Source organism: Jaculus jaculus, chromosome X, assembly GCF_020740685.1.
Source record: "Jaculus jaculus isolate mJacJac1 chromosome X, mJacJac1.mat.Y.cur, whole genome shotgun sequence".
NCBI lineage: Eukaryota > Metazoa > Chordata > Mammalia > Rodentia > Dipodidae > Jaculus > Jaculus jaculus.
In genome coordinates, this window is record NC_059125.1 from 136,446,325 (window position 1) to 136,452,360 (window position 6,036).

A 6,036-nucleotide genomic window follows, 5' to 3' on the forward strand; every position below is an offset into this window, starting at 1 on the left:
TGGTGAGGAACCACAGTGATTATAGTTTGAAACATGGATTTCCTTTCATTCCTACTATATTGCTGTCATTGGTGTCCTATGTTATCATGTAGCCTTCTTACTTTGACACCATGTGCCGGTATACATCACTCTGCTGGAGACTGTGTGGTCACCTCAGAGTGAGGTTGTCTCCCTCAGGTCTGAAGCAAAGAAAGGAGACACAACTGAAGATGCCTTCTGTACTATTCTTGTGAGAGTTTGAAAATGCTAAATAATGACAGACTTGCATTTGAAAGCTTGGCTTATGAACTTTCTAAGAGGAAAGAGCTACTACAGAAAGATTTGTCATAACTGGGCTACACTTAAGGCATGCTTGCCTTCTAGACATAAGGACCCAGGTTTGATTCCCCAGTATATGTGTATGCCAGATAAATAAGGTGGTACATTCTTCCGGAGTTCATTTCCAGTGACTGTAAGCAACGGTGTACCCATTGTCTCACTCTCTCTCTCTCTCCCACCCTCTCTCTAATAAAGATGTAAAACAAAAATTTAAAAAAGTATGTGGTTGTGTCCTGAACAACTGATATTGATTTTGGAATTATGAAATATTCATGGAATGATCATAAAATGCACATGGTTCCAGGAGCCTCTGCTGAGATGCAGCATATAGGCAGGACATGATGACCCTCAAAGGAAGAAACTGGTGAAACTATCGAAACACGGATTGTGGCTTGCATGAAGAACTGCAGAGGTTTTGGATATACTAGGACTGTACACAGGCTAATATGGTTTGCTTTTGGCTCAGGATAAAAGTTTTCCCTGGCTATTCAGCACAGCGGGAGTGGCAGAATTGGAAAATATGGAGATGGTCAGTTATTGGCTATGATATCAGATTTGAACTGCAGATGTTTGATATTTGTTTGATGATTATTAAGTTTGCATTCTTCCACTCTCCCCTTGATAGGCCTTATAGAATTTGAAGGATTTTAATCTGTGCCTTTACATGTTGAAATTATATGAATTGTTTAATTTTACAGCACCCCTATTTAAGTGACAATCTTAAATCTCATATTAGACTTACAACTTCAGAACAATCTTATGTTGTTAAAGGCTATGGGGACCTTTGATGCTGGACTGAATACAAATTTCAACTTGAGATGTATATAAATCTATTCGGGGCCAGGAGCAGAATTTACTAGCATGAATGGTTGTTCCCTAGTACCTTCAGGAGTTTATTAATGCTTGTTATTTGGATCTTCATCCTCCTGGAAGGAAGAAAGGGCACTATCGGTGGGTCCTAGGGTCCTTGTCTAATATGTGAGATTGTATTTGGAATTTTAGTATAACAATATATAAGGTAAGGAAACATTGATGATGTTATGCCTTGTGTCCCTGTAATGTGCTTTCTGGTATGGTTCTGGATTCTTTTTGCTTTTCTGACTGTTTCTATGTGCTTTGATCTGTGAAAAGAGTCCCAAATGTTTTTATTTTTGTTTTTATTTTTTGCCACTATGTAACTTCCTCTGAATCAGTAAGCTTCAAATAAGTTTCCTGACTTCCATAACAGTGACTCATTTGGAAATACATCCCAGTCACCTGAAGCTATCTACTATATACCTCATTCCTTTCTGCATTTATGTATAGTGATATACTCATGCATGAATCCATTATCAAAATATTTTTGGTTCTATGTCTTTTTATGACAAATATTCCATGGATGAACCCAGAGCACAGAGCAACTTTTGGTATGCTCAGTTTTATCAAGATTGTTAAACCATAAGAAGTATTTTTGTGTTGTATACTGGATTTATTCATGCTTTGTTGAACTGTCTATATGTTATTGTGGAAACAAGTGGCATTTCATAATCCCAACAACAGGATACAAGAGTTTCTTTCTCAGCACAGGCAGAGCAACATTTATGTGCACTTAATTTGTTTTTTCACTGACTCTCTTCTAACACCCTTCCTAGTATTACATTACCATTGGGAGTAGGGAGGACAACACAAATCAGGGGCCTACACTCATGCATGAAGTCATTATCAAAATATATTTGGTTCTATGTCATTTTATGATGAATATTTCATTGATGAACCTAGAACAAAGAGCAACTTTTGTCATGCTCAGTTTTATCACGATTGTTCAACCATAAGAAGCATTTTTGTGTTGTATACTAGACATATTCATGTTCTGCTGAAGTGTCTATATGTTATTGTGGAAACAAGTGGTGTTTAATATTCCCAACAACAAGATACAAGAGTTTCATTTTCAGCTCAGGCAGAGCAATATTTATGTACACTTAATTTATTTTTGTTCTCACTCCCTTCTAGCACCCTTCCTAATAATATAGTACTGCTGGGAGTAGAGAGGTCAATCAAGAGAATACACTACAACCTGCAAGATCATCTCACAATTCAAGTTTCATTCAGTTCTACTTCATATGCTACCATAGTCTTTACCAACTATTACATTGTTCCAAAATCCCATGTTGTGTCTGATTTTCAAAACAGCCATGAAAAACTAAAACAGATGTTACATACATATAAAGGCATAATGAAACAGAGTACACATTCCCATTGCAAAATGGCATAAAAAGGAGACACAGGATCAATGCAAAATCCATAACTATCCTATAAACAAACATTCACTGCAATGGAAGTGCAAAATATGTAAGCAGTGATGAAAGGCTTTGGATTCCCAATTTCACCACTCCACTTGGGATTGTCAGAGGCTGGGGGAAAAATTACTTCTCAAACCAGCAGTTCCCTAGTACATGTATATTCAAACATGTTTGGGTCTACACTACAGACCACAGTCCATCTTCACAGCTTCATAGAATGGCCTTACTTGAACTATGTACATGCATTTCTACACCATGTTTCATACCTCACATCACCATCAGCTTCTAGACCCAATTCACCATATTGCCATGGCTTCCAAACAGGGATGTCAGTAGTTTTCAATTTCCATTTTCCATTAACTAAAAAGGTACATTTTTAAGCATCAAAACCATATTGTGCTTCATGATATGCTTCTCTGCATTTGTTGTGATTGCAAAAGCAGTACCAGGTGTAAGGCATAGCCAAATTTTTAACTTGAGGGTTAAATAAATTTAATTGAAGTGAACCATAATCCTCCTCCAGATTCTTTCAAGCCACCTCCTTTCAATGGTTCACACTCAGGGCATCATTTCCATTGGCTCAATGCAAAAGAGTTGGCCCATTTTAATGGTCATAATCAATGTCAACAATAAAGTTTAGGTTACCTAAAACCAGTCTGTACCTCTATAGTTATAAATTTTATTCAATTCTTTCTGTGATGAAGGCTACATCTCTGATATATTCAGATCAATTTTTTTTTCTTTTTTTTTGGTAAGCACCCCAGGGCACAATTTTCAAATTCAACCTTGATGATACTCTTTGAGAATGGGCAGAATACAACTAATCATTTTGCTAAAAGCCTATTTCCAATTTGATTCTCACTTTACCATTTAAAATGCATAAACAAAGCTTTCAATTCCCATAATTCTCTGTGATGTTAACATCAGAAACATTCACTAAATACCTTATCATGTTCTGTTTATAACAATGCAATATTTATCCAATGCAAAGCACCAAATCCTTCCATATAACTCCTGTAAACACATTACACAATATAAAAACCCACTTGGGAAAATGCATCACAGCAACAGCTTCACTTCTCACCATCATTTTTCCTATTACCTTGACATTCTCAATGCCTGTAAAAACAGTTTATAAGAAACAACTTCTGGGAAGAATGGCTTAAGTGCAGTCTTATAAAGTCTGTGGGAAGCATCATCAAAATGGCAGCAGATGCTCGTTCACTTCCAAACATCTGTAGGAGAAAGACACCAGCACAAATCAATCAACAGGAACAGGAGAGTTCAAAGAGTTCTTTACACTTACTTAGTAGGGCCAGATGAAAGGAGTGCCCCCAGTGACACACCTCTCCCCCAGCAGGCTGCTGGAGATATAAGAAGAAAAAATGAAACAATAAAACATCCCTGAGGTTGCAGGTGACAAACAAGCACATACACAGCACCAAAAGCTCAACAGGCAGTGGACTGAGGAAGGTGTCAAAGGTGTTGGAGGGCTACAGGGAAAGCATGAGGTATGGGCTGTTGTGACACATGAGAGGTTCTGGAAGAGACCCCTTGTGCAACAGTCTAAGGCCAATGGTGTGGGAAGGGTTATATAATAGTAGGTGTGAGATTCTGATAGATAATTCAAGAATGTACAAGCACTAGTACCCATCATTAGAGACTAGGTATTTTGGTGTATGTCTACTGCAGTGAACAAACAATTGCATGAGTAGGAAAAGGTAAAGAGAGAGAGGAGGGAGCTTGAAGGGGCATGGCATAGCATCAACCAGGAGAAGCTGAGGCAGCGAGATTGATGTGCATGAATGAAAAACGGTTTGGGAGGAGGAGAGGTAGAAAAGAAAGTATGCATGTTAGAGAGATTATATTAGAGGACAGAGGGAATCTCTAGGCATAGAACTTGCCCTGTGTTCACTGGAACAAGAAAGTTGGGGAAGGAGGAGGAGGAGTGTAAGTAAGGGAATGTCCATGGAGGGGTTTTTCATATTTTCCATCATGAGAGGCTCATGTTGGAAGGTGTATGTGCAGTATGCCAAGGAACAGGTTTCAGGGTAAGTATAACATGCGTGAAGCATGGTTAGGAATTCCAGTCCTTCCTCCATACTCAACCACATAACAAAGACTTCTTTTTAAATGTAAAATTTTATTTTTATTTGTATTTTATTGTAGTGAAAGTGAAAGAGAGATGAAAGAGGGGAAGGGAAGAGAATTGTTGAGCCAGGGCATATAGTCCCTGCTATCCAACTCCTGAAATTCACTCCACCTAGTGGGCATGTGAGTCATTGCACTTGCCTCACCTTTGTTTTTATGGCTTGTGTTGGATCTGGAGAACTGAGCATGGCTCCTTATGCTTCACAGGCAGGTGTCTTAACCCCTAAGCCATCTCTCCAGCCCAACACAGGCTTCTTAGCAAACTGGCCCTGTTGCCAATCAGGGCCTCCTGTGACCATAAGTAGTTAAAGGTCACTTCTTACATGAAGGGGTAGGACTGGATCATAGTAGCTCTGTGTCACAGTAGCAGCACATCACTTCGCTTGGTATGGATTGAGTGTTCTGTAGAGGACATAAGTAAGGAAAGCTCACTTCATACTGAGAGAAGGTGTTCCTATGACAGTCAAGAAGGATGCTCGAGGGTCCACCTCTAGCTCACTTGGTTAGGTTTGCCTGGACAGGAGGTAACACAGAATTTGGCTTTTCAAGTTGTTGGGAGGGCACAGGGAACCTCAGAAGAAGCACAACAAGGCAGGCAGAAGAGTCTTAGGCCATAGTTAAAGATAAGCATTGAACCCAATGTGATAAAAATTAGAACATGGGTCAACAAATTTGTTTCCACACTAAGCCACACTCCAGGCTATTGTACTATGGCACTTTGTTGGAATATACTGGAAAAATTATAGGAGCCTAATATCATCACCCTGGAAGTTTGGGAGATAAATCTCCCTTCACCCACAAAAAGTGTGATAAGTAGTCAAAGAGAATGTTGATTTAAAAAATAGAGAAAACATTTTTTTGTTAAATATTCCATGTACAACATTGAATGAGTGCCCCATATAGATGTTATTGCCAGAATTGTTGACCATCTTGATTCCAGAAGTGATATGTACAAAATAAAAGGGTGTCTGAAATGTAGTTCATTTGAAACTGGGTTTGAAGAACATGCATGAAGCCTGCCTTCAATTCTTAGCATGGCATTTAAAAATCAGACATGAAGCAGGAATTATTTCCCAACACTGGAGAGATGGGGATGGGGACCAGAGGATGACATGTTCAAGTAGGTGCTTGGCTACGTACCAGTTTGCAGGCACATTGGACTTCATGAGAACATGTATCTTAAAAAAAAAGAAAGAGATTGATATAAAAAGCATGAAGAACTGAACCAATTTATCAAATGTTAGATATTGGTGGGATGCATGGTTCAAGCAAGTCTGGGGATCCTGGT